The sequence below is a fragment of the Somniosus microcephalus genome, chromosome 11, assembly GCF_052327205.1.
Source record: "Somniosus microcephalus isolate GS21.2 chromosome 11, FLI_Smic_1.0, whole genome shotgun sequence".
NCBI classification, from domain to species: Eukaryota; Metazoa; Chordata; class Chondrichthyes; order Squaliformes; family Somniosidae; genus Somniosus; species Somniosus microcephalus.
In genome coordinates, this window is record NC_140997.1 from 189432848 (window position 1) to 189449384 (window position 16537).

At 42.2% G+C, this 16537-nt stretch overlaps 1 protein-coding gene across 3 annotated transcripts in view; it reads left to right on the plus strand.

The window, feature by feature from the left end:
• Window positions 1-16537, plus strand: part of fhit (fragile histidine triad diadenosine triphosphatase) — a 1230589-nt gene that overhangs the window by 352487 nt on the left and 861565 nt on the right. The window lies entirely within an intron of this gene.

Below are 16537 nucleotides of genomic sequence, written 5' to 3' on the forward strand. Positions count from 1 at the left end.
AAGCATGTGAGGTATCTGTTGAAAGAAAGTCATGCTGCTTACCTTAATACATGTCTCTGCGCTCTTAACTCGTTCTTTTATCTATATCTATACTTGCTAGCAGAGACCCTCTCACTACATATGACTGTGTTGGTGTAGTTTGATTCACAATCTTGTTTGCTTAACAGTAGGTAATAAATATCCTGGCTATTCTTGAGGGTCCATGAGCACATGGGCAGGGTGTAAGAGACCTCGAAGATGAGTGACACTGCTATCCAAAAGTTAACTACACAGTTTCTGAGGTAGAAAAGTGAATTTGTATGTTCAAAAATGACATTATACTGGTACAAAGTCAACGTTAGTACCTTTTAAAGAAATTGGCAAACAACATCATGTCTGAAGGGTTTTGAAATGTAGAGAGCATCGTTGAAGCTTAATAGATTCCAGTACATTAAGAAGACTTTTGAAAGCCCATCATTATGGATAAACTGATTTTCTGTGATGTAGTTCACAGTGAGATGGGGAATCTGCTGTTTTATAATGACAGGAGCATTATACTATGTAACACAATTCATTGGCATTGTTAGTAGATAAATAAAACAATCTATCTTTCTGTTACTGTTTGCTTCATTCCCACCCTGATTCTTTTGTGGCTGCGCCTATAGTGACACCACTATTCCCAGACAGAATGGAGATGATTGGATAATTCCCTCATCAATCACGCCTGGAGACCGCACTGTTGTAAGTAACTGGGATTGATTTTACGTGCACAATTTGTATGTAACTATCCTCCATTCACTGCATTTTCCTGGCGAAATCACTGTGCCTTTATCGGGAGAAGTTGCTGTAGTTTTGTTCGCGTTGTGCTTTCTATATTTCATAGAAACTTTTAAAATAGACTCTGTAGACTGGTGTAGTGCGCTGTTTATGTAGACATTGTTTACTTTGCAGTTTGATGAGTAAATATACTTTGTTTGAGTCCTGCCGTAGTCCCGCTCTGCCTCCAACTGATTGGCTGACAGAGTGGTGTCTTTCTGTTTGTTTTCAATGGCCTGTCTATGAGGTTGTAACTTTCCTCGTGGGGCTTGGAGAAGCACTCCTGCTCGGTAGGGGATCAATCATCTGTTATACACTCCATCCAATTTTCCTTTACACAGACATAGAAAGGAAAATCAGACACATTGTATAATGGGGGGCGGAACTGCTATCGCCTGTTTTACATCCGCACTGAAGCTGAAAGTTCCGCCCCCGTATTAGTTGTTGTTCCTTCTGTGCAGACATTTTGATTGTAAAATGCTATCATTTAGTGACATGAGTTGATATGACATGTTGTGTTGAAGACTCTGTGGCTGTAAATTTCTAAAGGCAGAATCAGTAAGTATTTGGCTGCTTTAAAATCATCATAATGTTATCACATACAGTTGCAGAATTACTTTTCTACTTTTCTTATTTGCAAATGCCCTAAAAATGTGCGGTTGTCTTGAGAATTTTCTGTTGCTATAAAGGTACATCTTGTTTGGAGCAAAATTCAAATGGCATAGGTCTCTCCACTTTGTTCAAATTCAGGGAAAGGATTCTAACTTCTAGCCGTTTGTTTCACATCCAGCTTTTAAACTATGTGTGGACCAATGTTGACAGCCTCTTGTGAACCCCAGTCACTTCCTGCCTGCAGCAACACAACTTAGACTGGTAATTTAATAGTATGGTGTGTGAACTGACTTGGGCAGAGATTAGAGTAAATGCTATAGGACTATTTAGTTTGGGCCAGTTCAACATGAACTGGATGCTGTCTTGTGTGAAAGTCAATTTGTGGTGTCGTACATTGTAACCATTGATATTATAGGAAAGTAGGACATGTTATTTCCAAGATTGCTGGCGATATTTTAGTGATCATTTTGAAACAGGATTTAGAACCTTTGTAGAGAACTCTTACTTTGTGTTATATTGGTTAATTTTTTTCATGTATGAAGAATATGTTTTATTGTGGAGGCCTCCAAATAAAAAGTAGTCCTTTGCTCTCTCATACCTTGTGCACTTTAATGTCACCTTGTGCACTTTAATGTCATCTATGGTCAGTATTTTTATTTAAAAGCTAAATGTAGTGGGCCCGCGCCCCTGTGACTGTTGAAAGTATCAGTGATGTGACAAATGAGGAGTCAGCATTTTTTCTGAAATAATAAAATGCTGGAAATACACAACATCACCATCAGCATCTGAAAGGTGTAAACCCTCAGTCAGAACTCCTGAAGATTCTACACCCAAAACATTAAGCCATCTTTCCTCTTTTCAGCTGTTGGGTAGTTCTAAGATTTTCTGTTTTTATTTCAGATTTCCAGCATTTTCTGTTTTATATATCAATATTTTTCTGTTAACTTTCTTGCACAACTTCAAGCCATCCTTAAATGCTGACATTATCAAGCATTGTTCGATTTTGTGATTGAGTTGGTCTGGAGGTACATTTTGAATCATTGTTCCACAGTGGCAGGGGGCTGACTCACACAAATCTTGGACAAAACTGCCATTTTCCTGCACTGAGGTGCAAATTCACAATGCTGCTGGCGGCAGCTGCTCACAACCAACTATTACAAAAAGAAAATACTGCAGATGCTGGAAATCTGAAATAAAAACAGAAAATGCTGGAGATACTCAGCAGGTCAGGCAGCATCTGTGAAGAGAGAAACAGAGTTAACGTTTCAGGTCGATGACCTTTCGTCAGAACTGGAAAAAAGCAGGAAATGGAACAGATTTTTAAGCAAGTGTAGGGGCTGGGAAAGGGGGGAGGGGATGAAAGAACAAAAGGGAAGGTCAGTGATAGGATAGAAGGCAAGAGAGGTTAAGAGACATTAAGAGATATTCAAGGCAAAAGGAGATGGAAATGGGACAGGTTAAGAAACAAAGGATGGTTCTCGATTAAGTGTGAATTGCGCTGGCAGAATGAAAGACAGCTGCCGTGTGGGAGAGAAGAAAAGAAGCACAAACAAAAAGTGTGGATAAAAATATATATATATGATGGGAGCCGAGGTTATGATCTGAAATTGTTGAACTCTATGTTGACCCCAGAAGGCTGTAAAGTGCCCAATCGAAAGATGAGGTGCTGTTCCTCGAGCTTACGCTGAGCTTCCGTGGAGCAATGCAAGAGGCCGAGGATGGTGAGGTCTGAGTGGGAGTGGAGCGGTGAATTAAAGTGACAGGCGACCGGAAGCTCGGGGTCCCCCTTACGGACTGAACAGAGGTGTTCCGCAAAACGGCCACCCAATCTGCGTTTGGTCTCCCCAATTGTTCTTTCATCCCCTCCCCCCTTTCCCAGCCACTACACTTGCTTACAAATCTGTTCCATTTCCTGCTTTTTTCCAGTTCTGACAAAAGGTCATCGACCTGAAACGTTAACTCTGTTTCTCTCTTCACAGATGCTGCCTGACTTGCTGTGTGTCTCCAGCATTTTCTGTTTTTATTTCACACAACCAACTGTTGTCTTGTCTGTTTGAGAGGTGATGCTTTTTACAAAGCCAATATATTCATTCAACCTTGAAAGCAGGAGTGTTTTATATTAAAAGATGTGTTTTATTATCAGGGAAACTTTCAGCTTTTGTACCTGTTCTGCCCCAGTGAATGTTTTTAGTTCAGTGGCTGCAGAGCTGTGCTGTTGTAACTGGATTTTGCAGTAATTAAAATACTTTATATGATTTTTGTTGGTGTCAAAGCACAAACACAGTTATTTTCTCATCATAAACTGATCATGTTTGAAAGTGCATCTGGTGTATATTTAAAACTATTTGGGAGGAAACCAGATATTTGTTGGTGAGCAAAAGAGAGAAACAGTTACAATGAGAATGCATTTGATACTTCGTTGAAAATAACTTGCTGGTGAAGCTGAGAGTTGGAAAGTATTGGGGGTTTTACATTGGTGCTTGTTTAGTTCTAACTCAGGGAGCCTGGCATCATTGCGCCACCTCCCCACATTTAGACTGCCAAAGCCTACAATTCTACCTGGGATAAGGAAGCCAAATTTAGCAGTGTAAACACAGGGAGCCAACTCACAGAATCAGACCAAAACAAGCACTTATGTAAAAGCGATATCCATATATAAAAGGTGTGTGTGCATGCATTAAAGATTTTGTGCTCTGTATTTATAATCTTGAATAGATGAATTTATTCCTCTCTATTGTCTCCCTCTGAAAACAGAAACAAAGAAGATAGGAGCAGGAGTAGACCATTCGGCCCCTCGAGCCTACTCCGCCATTCAATGAGATCATGGCTGATCATCCAAACTCAGTACCCTGTCCCTGCCTTCTCCCCATATCCCTTGATCCCTTTAGCCTTAAGAAATATGTCTAACTCCTTCTTAAATATATTTAATGAATTGGCCTCAACTGCCTTCTGTGGTAGAGAATTCCACAGGTTCATCACTCTCTGGGTAAAGAAATTCCTCCTCATCTCTGTCCTAAATGGCTTAGCCCTTATCCTTAGACTGTGACCCCTGGTTCTGGACTCCCCGACCATCGGGAACATCCTTCCTGCATCTAGTCCTGTTAGAATTTTATAAGTTTCAATGAAATCCCCTCTCATTCTTCTAAACTCCAGCGAGTATAAGCCCAATCGACCCAATCTCTCCTCATACGTCATTCCTGCCATCCCAGGTATCAGCCTGGTGAATCTTCGCTGCACTCCCTCCATGGCAAGAACATCCTTCCTCAGATAAGGTGACCAAAACTGCACACAATACTCAAGGTGTGGTCTCACCAAGGCCCTGTACAACTGCAGCAAGACATCCTTGTTCTTGTACTCGAACCCTCTCGCTACGAAGGCCAACATACCATTTGCCTTCTTAACCGCCTGCTGCACCTGCATGCTTACCTTCAGCGACTGGTGCACAGGACACCTAGGTCTCATTGCACTTCCCTTTCTCCCAATCTATTGCCGTTCAGATAATAATCTGCCTTCCTGTTTTTGCCACCAAAGTGGATAACCTCGCATTTATCCACATTGGGCAGATGCATGGCAGATGCAGTTACAATCACTCAACCTGTCCAAATCATACTGGAGTTTCTCGGCATCCTCCTCACAGCATCACGCCAACCCAGCTTTGTGTCGTCTGCAAACTTGGAGATATTACATCTAGTTCCCTTGTCTAGATCATTAATATATATATTGTGAATAGCTGGGGTCCTAGCACCGATCCCTGCGGTACCCCACTAGTCAGTGCCTGCCACTCGGAAAAAGACCCGTTTATTCCAACTCTTTACTTCCTGTCTGCCAACTGTCTGCCAACCAGTTCTCTATCAGTACCTTGCCCCCAATCCCATGTGCCTTAACTTTACACGCTAATCTCTTATGCGGGACCTTATCGAAAGCCTTCTGAAAGTCCAAATACACCACATCCACTGGTTCTCCCTTATCTATTCCATCAGTTACATCCTCAAAAAATTCCAGTAGATTAGTCAAGCACGATTTACCTTTTGTAAATCCATGTTGACTTTGTCCGATCCTGTCACTGTTTTCCAAGTGCTCTGCTATTACATCGTTTATAATGGACTCTAGCATTTTCCCCACTACCGATGTCAGGCTTACCGGCCTATAATTCCCCGTTTTCTCTCTACCACCTTTTTTGAATAGTGGGGTAACATTAGTTACCCTACAATCCATGGGAACTATTCCAGAGTCGATCGAATTTTGGAAGATGACCAGCAATGCATCTACTATTTCTAGGGCCACTTCCTTAAGTACCCTAGGATGTAGATTATCAGGCCCTGGGGATTTATCGGCCTTCAATCCCATCAATTTCCCGAACACCATTTCCCTACACATCCTGATTTCATTCAGTTCCTCCCTCTCATTAAACCCTATGTTCCCCGACATCTCTGTGAGGTTATTTGTGTCCTCCTTTGTGAAGACAGAACCAAAGTATGTATTTAATTGGTCTGCCATTTCTTTGTTCCCCATTATAAATTCCCCTGATTCTGACTGCAAGGGACCTACGCTTGACTTCACCAATCTTTTTCTCTTCACATATTTATAGAAGCTTTTACAGTCAGTTTTTATGTTCCCTGCAAGCTTATTCTCATACTCTATTTCCTCCCTCTTAATTAATCCCTTTGTCCTCCTTTGCTGAATCCTAAACTGCTCCTCATCCTCAGGTTTACTGCTTTTTCTGGCCAATTTATATGTCCTCTCCTTGGATCTTATGTTATCCCTAATTTCCCTTGTTAGCCACAGTTGAGTCACCTTTTTTGTTTCATTTTTATGCCAAACAGGGATGAACAAATTCTGTAGTTCATCCATGTGATCTATAAATGTTTGCCATTGCCTATCCACCGTCAACCCTTTGAGTAACATTCCCCAATCAATCCTACCCAACTCATGCCTCATACCATTGTAGTTTCCTTCATTTAAATTCAGGACCCTAGTCTCTGAGTCAACTACTTCACTCTCCATCTTAATGAAGAATTCGATCATATTATGATCGCTCCGCCCCAAGGGGCCTCGCACAACAAGATTGCTAATTATACCTTTCTCATTACATAATACCCAGGCTAAGATGGCCTGATCTCTAGTTGGTTCCTCGACATATTGGTCCAGGAAACCATCTCATATACACTCCAGGAATTCCTCCTCCACAGTATTGTTACTAATTTGGTTAGCCCAATCTATACGTCGATTAAAGTCACCCATGATAACTGCTGTGCCCTTATTGCACGCGTCTCTAATTTCCCGTTTAATGCCATCCCCAACCTCCGCATTATTGTTTGGGGGTCTGTATACAACTCCCACTAACGTTTTCTGCCCCTTGATATTTCTCAGCTCTACCCATACATATTCCACATCATCAGAGCTAATATCCTTCCTTACAATTGTGTTAATCTCCTATTTAACCAGCAATGCTACCCCATCTCCTTTTCCTTTTTGCCTGTCTTTCCTGAATATTGAATACCCCTGGATGTTGAGTTCCCAGCCTTGGTCACCCTGGAGCCATGTTTCTGTAATCCCAGTTATATCATATATCCGTTTACATCTATTTGCGCAGCTAATTCATCCACCTTATTACGAATGCTCCTCACATTAAGACACATAGCCTTCAGGCTTGTTTTTTTAACACTCTTAGACCATTTAGAACTATTATTTACTGTGGCCATGTTTGATTTAAACCCTTGATTTCTCTGACTTCCACTTTTGCTTCTCTCCTTCCTGACTTTTGCTTCTATCCTTGTTTCTCTTTCCTCTGTCTCCCTGCACAGGTTCCCCACCCCCTGCCATTTTAGTTTAAACCCTCCCCCACAGCACTAGCAAACACTCCCCCTAGAACATTGGTCCCGGTCCTGCCCAGGTGCAAACCGTCCAGTTTGTACTGGTCCCACCTCCCCCAGAACCGGTTCCAATGTCCCAGGAATTTGAATCCCTCTGCCTTGCACCATTCCTTTAACCATGTATTCATCTGAAATATCCTTCTATTTCTACTCTGACTAGCATGTGGCACTGGTAGCAATCCTGAGATTACTACCTTTGATGTCCTATTTTTTAATTTACCTCCTAACTCCCTATATTGAGCTTTTAGGACCTCATCCCGGTTTTTACCTATATCGTTGGTACCTATATGCACCACGACAACTGGCTGTTCACCCTCCCCTTCCAAAATGCTCTGCAGCCACTCCGAGACATCCTTGACCCTAGCACCAGGGAGGCAACATACCATCCTGGAGTCTCGTTTGCAGCCGCAGAAATGCCTATCTATTCCCCTTACAATAGAATCCCCTATTACTATAGCTCTCCCAATCTTTTTCCTCCCGTCCTGTGCAGCAGAACCACCCACGGTGCCAGGAAGTTGGCTGCTGCTGTCTTCCCCGATAAGCCATCTCCCTCAACAATATCCAAAGAGGTATATCTGTTTGAGAGGGGGATGGCCACAGGGGACCCCTGCACTACCTGCCTGCGCCTTCTACTCTGCCTGGCGGTCACCCATTCCCTTCCTGCCTGTGCAACCTTTACCTGCGGTGTGACCAACTCATTAAACGTGCTATCCACGATGTCCTCTGCATCGCAAATGCTCCAGTATGTATCCATTCGCAGCTCCAGCGCCGCAATGCAATCTGCCAGGAGCTGCAGCTGGACACACTTCCCGTATACATGGTCGTCCGGGACACAGGAAGTATCCCTGATTGCCCACATAGTGCAGGAGGAGCATACCACGGCGCCGAGCTGCACTGCCATGACTTACCCTTTAATTAATTCAAATTAAATTAAATCAAATCAATCCCACCAATTACACTACAATTAAATGATATACTCAAGGGCCCTTGTTTTCCAGCAGTCCCCGATACACAACAGAGAGCTTAGCAACTATAAACCACAACATTTAAGTTTGAAAAAAGCGAGAAAGAGAGAAATATTCACCAACCAATCACTTACCTGCTTTCTGGTGATGTCACACTTCGATTATTTTTTTACTTCTCTCTCTCCTCTCGCTGACTCTGTGCCTCTCGCAGGTCCGCCGCTCAGCTCCGGTCCCAGGCCTCCTCTCCGCCCTCTTTTTATCCTCCTCTCGCTGACTCTGTGCCTCTCACAGTTCCGCTGCTTAGCTCCGGTTGCAAGTTATTACAAACCTATTCACTAATGGTCTATTTTTCCACACAGTCCCATCAAGTAATTTGTTTGTCCTGTACATTTATTTTTTAAATGAATAGGTAGGTTGCAAAACCTTCATGTGGCTGACAAACTCCTCACAAGCCACTGACTGTAGCACGCTGTTTGGCACTTTCCCCATTCATATGTGATGTTAGAAAGTATATTTGTTTTTTTTTAACTGGTCACATGAGGCCCACGGCCCCAAGCTCAACAGCCAACACAGAATGCAAGACAGCACTCCAGAAATCACTCCTCCTTTGCCACCACCACCTGCTTCTGCTCACCTCATGTGCTCCCTCCAGCTTACTTTCTAAGTCCTTTGATGCATCTATCTGTTTAAAGATTACAACTCTAACAACTAATCTAAGTCTTTGTTGATAACTTTCAAATATAGTGTTTCTCTATCTTTTAGTCATATCAATGTATCTCTTCTAAGATTTTCAAATAGCCCCTCGGCGTCTTTGTGATTGTAAACTGTCGTTTCTCATGAGATTTTCCAACTGCCTTGATTCAAACGCAGTTTTTTCTTTATATCTTGGAAGCGAGTTAGTGGGATATCCTGGATTTTGAATATCTGAACTCTTAAGTTCAAAGGGACTGTCAATCAGATTCAAACTGGGTAAAGCATAAAGTTTGTATATATTAGAAAATTGTTTGTTAGGTTCTTGCTCATGCCTGCTACCAGGGAGAGTACAATAACAAACCTCGCAGCATTGTATCAAGACAGGCCTAGTACAGAACTCTGGCATCTGGCCGGCTTCACATGTATACGTGTCAACACACCCACTATGGGCTGCCTGCTGTGCAACAAAAAATATAGTAGGTGTGATGATACATTTATGTTAGATAGGAAGATTGTTTTGAGCAGAACTTTTGTAAGGATGTCAATAAAAGAATAGTTGCAGGGGAAGGATAGTGGTTCAAAGTGTATCTTGCGTCTTATGGTAAGCATTTTGAAACTGTGAATGGGCAGTAATTATAACTGCTCTACATGATAAACACATTAGTAGAAGGTAATGGTGAGTTTGCCTAACTTGCCTGACCTGTGAGGTAATTAAACTTCTTCCTGCATTGCTTCCAGTTACATGGTCTGATACTAATGGTATTGATGGATGTAGCCACCTCCTGCTATTCCCCTTGAGCAGCTCTCATGCTGGTCCTGTAGCACTCAATGCCAATGAAGCCCCTCTCTTTCTTGGCTCACTTCCGCCATGAGAATTTCTACAACCTCATCTGAGAAAAATGCTATTCTGTTCTGTGGCATAAACGATTTAAACCACTCGAATTGTGAAAAATGTCCATTATTGTTTTGCTCTTAGCCTGGCATGTATGGGCTAAGACTTTTTTGTTACCGAGGTGTGGAAGATGCTGGCAAGAATGTATTTATTGTCCATCCCTAGTTACCCTAGGAAAGTAGTGGCGCCCCCGCAAACTGCTACAGTACTTGTAGTTATGGTTCTCCCACAATGATGAGGTACGAAATTCCAGGAATTTTACCCAGTGACGATGAGGGAATGTTAATATATGGCCAAGTCAGGAGGATGTGTGATTTGGAGGGAAACTGTCAAGTCATGACGTTCCCATGACCTTGCTGATCTTGCCCTTCTTGCAGTTGAAGCCACATGGCTGGGAGGTGCTCTTGAAGCAAGCTTCCAGATGATGAGTTGCTGTAGTGCATCCTGTAGATTATATGTCCTGCAGTCGCAGTGCGCAGGTGATGGAGGGGGTGGATACTGAGTTCAGTGGTGTGGGGGTGCTGATCAAATGGACTGCTTTGTGCTGGATGCTATCGAGCTTCTTGAGCGTTATTGCAGCTGCACCATCCAGGCAAGCGGTGAATATTCCATCATAGCCTTGATTTGAACCTTATAGCTGATGATGAGTTATTGAGGGGCCAGGACGGGAACTGTTGATTAGAGAGTACCCAACTCTGTCCTGATCTTGTGGCTCGTCCAGTTAACCTTTTAGTCAATAATGAGCCCCAGGATGCTGCTGGTGATGAATGGTAATTGAGGTGGTCATTGAAAATCAAGATGAAGTGGCTGGACCTTCTCTTGTTGGAGATAGTCATTGCCTGGCCCTTATCTGATGTGAATGTCTCCTGCCACTTGTCAGCCTAAGCTTGGTTGTTGTCCTGCTGTAGGCTGGCATTAGCCACTTCATTATCGTCAGCAAGCAACCCCGCTTCTGACCTTGGGACAAAGGGAAAGCCATTGATGAAGCAGCTGAAGATGGTTGTACCAAGGAGACTGCGTTAAGGAAATTTGGCAGTTATGTCATGGACCTGTGATGATTGGCCTCTGTATCAGGTATGTCTACAGGCACCAGAGCTCCATGGTGCTACACTCGGTTGAATGTTGCCTTGATGTCGAGTGTCCTTACCACACTTTTCTCCTCCATGTCTAGATTCAGGCTTTGAAGAGGTCAGAAGCCAAGTGGTTCTGATGAAAGGCAAACTGAGCATCGACAAGCAGGCTATTGGTTTGATGGCAATATTGGAGACTCATTCCATCACTTTGCTGATACTTGGCAGGAGGCTGCTAAGGCAGTGATTGGTTAGACCAGATTCATCTGGATTTTTGTGGATTGGATACACCTGGGCAATTTTCCACATTGTCGGGGAGATGTCAGTGTTATAGATGCACTGGAATACCTTGGCTGGGGGTGGCTCATTCTGGTGCATAGGTCTTCAGCGCTACAGCTAGCATGTTATCAGAACCCATAGCCTTTGTTGTTTCCATTGTACTCAGCCACTTCTTAACATCATGTGGCATGAACTGAATTGGTTGGAAACTCACTTCTATGATGGCAGAGACCTCATGAATAGGCCAAGTGGGATTGCCTGTGGCATTTTTGACTGAAGATGCTTGCAAACATAATACCTGGTCTTTTGCAATCATATTGAGCTCTCCCATGGTTGTTTACCATTCCACTAATGGTGAGCTCTCAGTTGCAGGTATTTTCCATGTTGAGAACTCACCCATAGTATAGGAATGAGGTTGACCCCAGGAATACACACGGAGTGCAAAGGTTGGGCAGTGATTTTTCAACACGACTTGACTTCTGATTGAGCATATGTACATGGAAAATCGATGCTGAAATGTTTACCTTAACTTTATTTCTCACTTTCTGCCCCAACTTCTCTCATCCATATTAGAAAACTACTCAAGGGTTTTAGTACTTCTGTTCTGGACTTGTTACATGCAGATAGCATCCTCTAGTGGTAGTTATTATATAGCAGTGTGTTATTTGACCACCTTCCTGTTTGCCCCGGAAGTAGTATTCCAGGGAGTGTTTTTGCTGAGTTGTGAACAAAGCCACGAGGCAGGAATCCTCCTCCATCCTTCCTTATACGCTAGGCAAGACGCAATGTCTGTGAGTACCCTTGTTTAGTAACATGATAACCTTGTCGGTGTAGTATTTTGACAATACTTTGTCCATAAGAAGTTATTAGTTGTTAGCTACCGAGGTTTAGCTTCAGTGCTATTTACGTATATAGTTAGCCTATTCCGTTTTCATAAACATGTTTGTATCTTATGTAACATCTAATGTATAGTATTCAGCTCTGTGTACAAAACATACTTTGTCTTTGTTTACAGTTTCACAATTTTATTCAAGTAAAGCTTCAAAACCGCACCCTGCTTCACAGAATCACAGAATCACACAGAAACACCACAGTGCAGATAGAGGCCATTTCAGCCCATCGAGCCTGCACCGACACATATCCCACCCGATCCCCGTAACCCCTACACCAACACATATCCCACCCTATCCCCGTAACCCCACGTATTTAATCCCCCTAACACTAAGGGTCAATTTATCATAGCCAATCAACCTAACCTGCACATCTTTGGACTGTGGGAGGAAACCGGAGCACCCAGAGTAAACCCACGCAAACACGGGGAGAATGTGCAAACTCCACACAGATAGTCGCCCGAGGCCGGATTCGAACCCGGGCCCCTGGCACTGTGAGGCAACAGTGCTAACCACTATGCCACCGTGCTGCCCTGTTTCTCAAGGAGTTATTTGAATGAGTGTTTAGCTGACTGGATAACTGGATAAGAGTACGTCTAGTAAGACCAGTACAACTTCAATATAAGCTTTACGAGTAAATACATCCCTGCAAACATCTCCTTTCCACAGTACAAAATCCTATAGCCACGGGCTTGTGCATTATTTGTTTATTTTCCTCTTTTTTTTAAATGTGCGAGCAACACTGATGCTCCTCACTTATAAATAATTAAATGAGTCAATACATTGAGGCTCAGCATGATGGTGCTTCAGTACATTGTGTAACAGACTGGTCGGATACGGGTCTGTGCTCTCTGCTGGTTGTCATTCTTACAGGAACAGTTCATATGCCCATGGCAACCCATCTGTAATTGCAGTTCCTCATATGGTGGTCAAAACTCCTGACTTGTCTACTTTGTCATGAAAATTAGTAATGAACAAAAACTGTTTGAATGCAGGTAGAAAGCACTAATGTATTGTCAGAGAAAGCTTGTAGGATCATGCAAACCAAAATATGTAAATATGATACCATGGGTTCTGTATGCTCCTCTAACTTGCTCAGGTCCCACACTATTGAAGTGTTTTCTCCCAAACAGCTCCACAGTTACTTTCTCATAAGAGATCAATGGTTTACAGTATAGGGGAACCATCACCTATTGAACTCTACATTCTCAATTATGTACCAATTCTGCCTTTAATGAAAATAGCAGTGGCTTTGAGATCTAGTGAATTCACCCATGGAAATTGCTTCCTGCAGTACTTTCTTTCTCCCATCATGGCACATATAATGTAATTTGCAAAACCCTTCTATTCTTCTAATACTTCAGTTGCTAAATTCTTATTAGGATAGCTCTCTCTTTGCACATAATCTTCAAAAATACAACTTTCTGTCATGTCTATATATTCCTGTGCTGCTACTTTGGAATAATAATCCTATTTTACCTCTGTGCGTTTGCTTAATTTGTGGAACTTTTTCCTCACTTCCAATGCTATCTTTCTTGCCACTGAGACAGCTCACACCATGTGCATGACATAATCCTTAAGCTGCATGTCTGAAGGAATTCTTCCTCCACCAAAATGGTATTTGCAACATTCGTTTACTCAGTCCATGAGGACTTGAGCATTTTGTCATTCAATTGAGCATTCCTCACTTGCTTTTCAGACATCTCTACAATGTGCTCTCCATAGCTGGATGAACAAACTTCTAAATTTATGTTGGTTAAGTGGATTGATAATCACTTCAGAAGTAATAAATGGACGTTATTGTAAATGTGCCATGATTGCCTACCAGTTTGTCGTTAAAGCTAACAAAATCACCTTCTCAACTGTCGCATTTTCCAATTGTTTGTATTTATACAATTTTGTTAGCAATGCATTAGTTTGAACCAAATTCTTTTTGCCGCAACCAATTCAGGTGAAGTGGGGTCGGAAGGTCGGACCAGGACGTGCAGTCGTAATTCAGTTTCCATTTTAATGTCATACATTCTGTCGCTGTTTTTGTACAATTGATTTATATTGTTACTTCTACTGAAATAGAAAAATGTACTGGAATTTGAGAAGCAGATAAGTTAAGTTGGCTGGAGCTTAGGAGTTTCTCTGGAGCATGGGCTGAGGGGTTGGGAGATGCAAAACTGAGATGCTACAGTGCCACCACTGGTGGGAAAGTGCAATTATATCATGACATATTTGCATAGCCAGTTTCCTTTATAAATATGGGCATCGGAGTTTATCATGGAAAAAGTTGCCAGGATGTGTGTGCAGACGTAAACGTAATATCTTAATATTACCACTAGTTTACAATGGTTGAAATGGTGATTTCTTTGAAAAAAAGTGAGTGTGGTAATGAAGAAAAAAGGACAAAAACAGAAGCCCAAGCAAGCAGGTAACAAAAGCATCTTTTTCTCTTTCACCTAATCAGTTATTAAGTTTTATTAATCAAAAATAGTAAAGTCATCTTTATAGGACAATAGTAAATGAATTGTATCTTGATTTTATACAGCCACAAAATAGCACTGTTTTCATGTTATTTTAGATGAATTTCATTTTACTGTACATAGACACAATTATTAGTCTCAGATCACAGATAAAAGAAACATAGAATAATTAAATAGTACACCACAGAAGGAGGCCATTCGGCCCGTCGAGTCTGCATCGGCTCTTTTCGAAGAACAATCCAGTTAGTCCCACACTCGCGCTCTTTCCCCATATCCCTGCAATGTTTTCTCCTTTAAGTATTTAAAGAGTTGTGAAGCTCTAATATTTGGATTGTTCAGCTTAGATATTCCTTCAGATGTTGATGTACCATTTCTCCTGCTATGTACCAAATGCAGGAAACTCTCGATTTACCGGCACCTAAATAACCGGCAAAATTCAGGAGTAGGTTCAGGTAAGTTTTACTTCATATTAGTGGCCGTTCCTGGATCTGTGGCCATGTAACGGGGTTCCTGCACTTGTTGCTAAGCAACAGGGACACTTGGTCTGTGGTCGGAGTTCCTGCACCTGTTGCTAAGCAACAGGGAAGCCTGGATTTGTTGCTGTGTATGGAGCTCTTGTACCTTTTAACTATACCTCTCAGTAATCCGGACTTTTTGATAAACCGGCACCACGCCGGCCCTGTCAGTGCCGGATAAAAAAGAGTTTCCTGTGCTTTATTTGGTGGTGGTGTGTAATCTTCAAGTTGTGTGCAGAGCATGTTAAGAAAAAAATTGAGGGAATTTGGTTAAATAACCAAAGGTCAGTGCAAATGACAGAACCCTGTGCACTCACATCAAAAGTCTTTGAAGCATGCAAGAGACCCAAGGAAGTTTATTTGCACAAGCCAAATGTTCCCATATCACAATTCTTCGCTCACGCCGCACATAATTTCTATTTCATTTCCTTTCAGATCTGGAACCAAGGATGTGCTGCAGTCAGTGAATATAGTAAAATATAGGATTTATTGATGCAGAAGTCTGCTCATTCTTGTATACATTATGCAAACTAGAAAAATAATGTGTTTAGTAACGAATATATCACCTTAATTAGCATGTCACAATACAGCGGCTATTGGACTCAGCCCATTATTTACTGCTGTGGTGGGCCCTTTCACTTCCCAGCCACTGGTTGGCTCGATACTAAGAGCTTCGCTGTTGTGAAGATTTTTTATTAAAGCAATGGCTGCGACAAATCTTGTATATTATTTAAAATAAATACTGTACAGCAATATTCTGGTTCATACTATAATGGTAAGAAAGTATGGAACAATAAATAGAAGTGTAAACCTCTCTGTCGCTTCATCGAAACACAAAGAATGCACTCACATAATAGCTTTAGCATCGCACCAAAGTCGTTTCTGCTTTGCTGCAATGCTGATACTGTATTGGTGCGCAAGAAAGAAAGACTTACATTTATATAGCACCTTTCACGACCACCAGACACCCCAAAGCACTTTACAGCCAATGAAATACTTTTAAAGTGTAGTCACTGTTATAATGTAGGAAACGCGGCAGCTAATTTGCACACAGCAAGCTCCCACAAACAACAATGTGATAATGACCAGATAATCTGTTTTGATGATCTTGATTGAGAGATAAATATTGGCCAGGACACCAGGGATAAATCCCCTGCTCTTATTCGAAATAGTGCCACGGGATCTTATTGCGTCCACCTGAGAGAGCAGACGAGGTCCCGAAAGACAGCACCTCCGACAGTGCAGCACTCGCTCTGTACTGCACTGGACTTTCAGCCTAGATTTTTGTGCTCAAATCTCTGGAGTGGGACTTGAACCCACAACCTTCTGACTCAGAGGCGAGGGTGCTACCAACTGAGCCACAGCTAACACTGAAGGGACTAAAGCTAACAATCTTAGATTGCACTACAATGGAGGCACAGAATTCCAGCCCCCAGCACCCATCGTTTTGACAGCTGACTGCAGATCGCAACAACAACTACT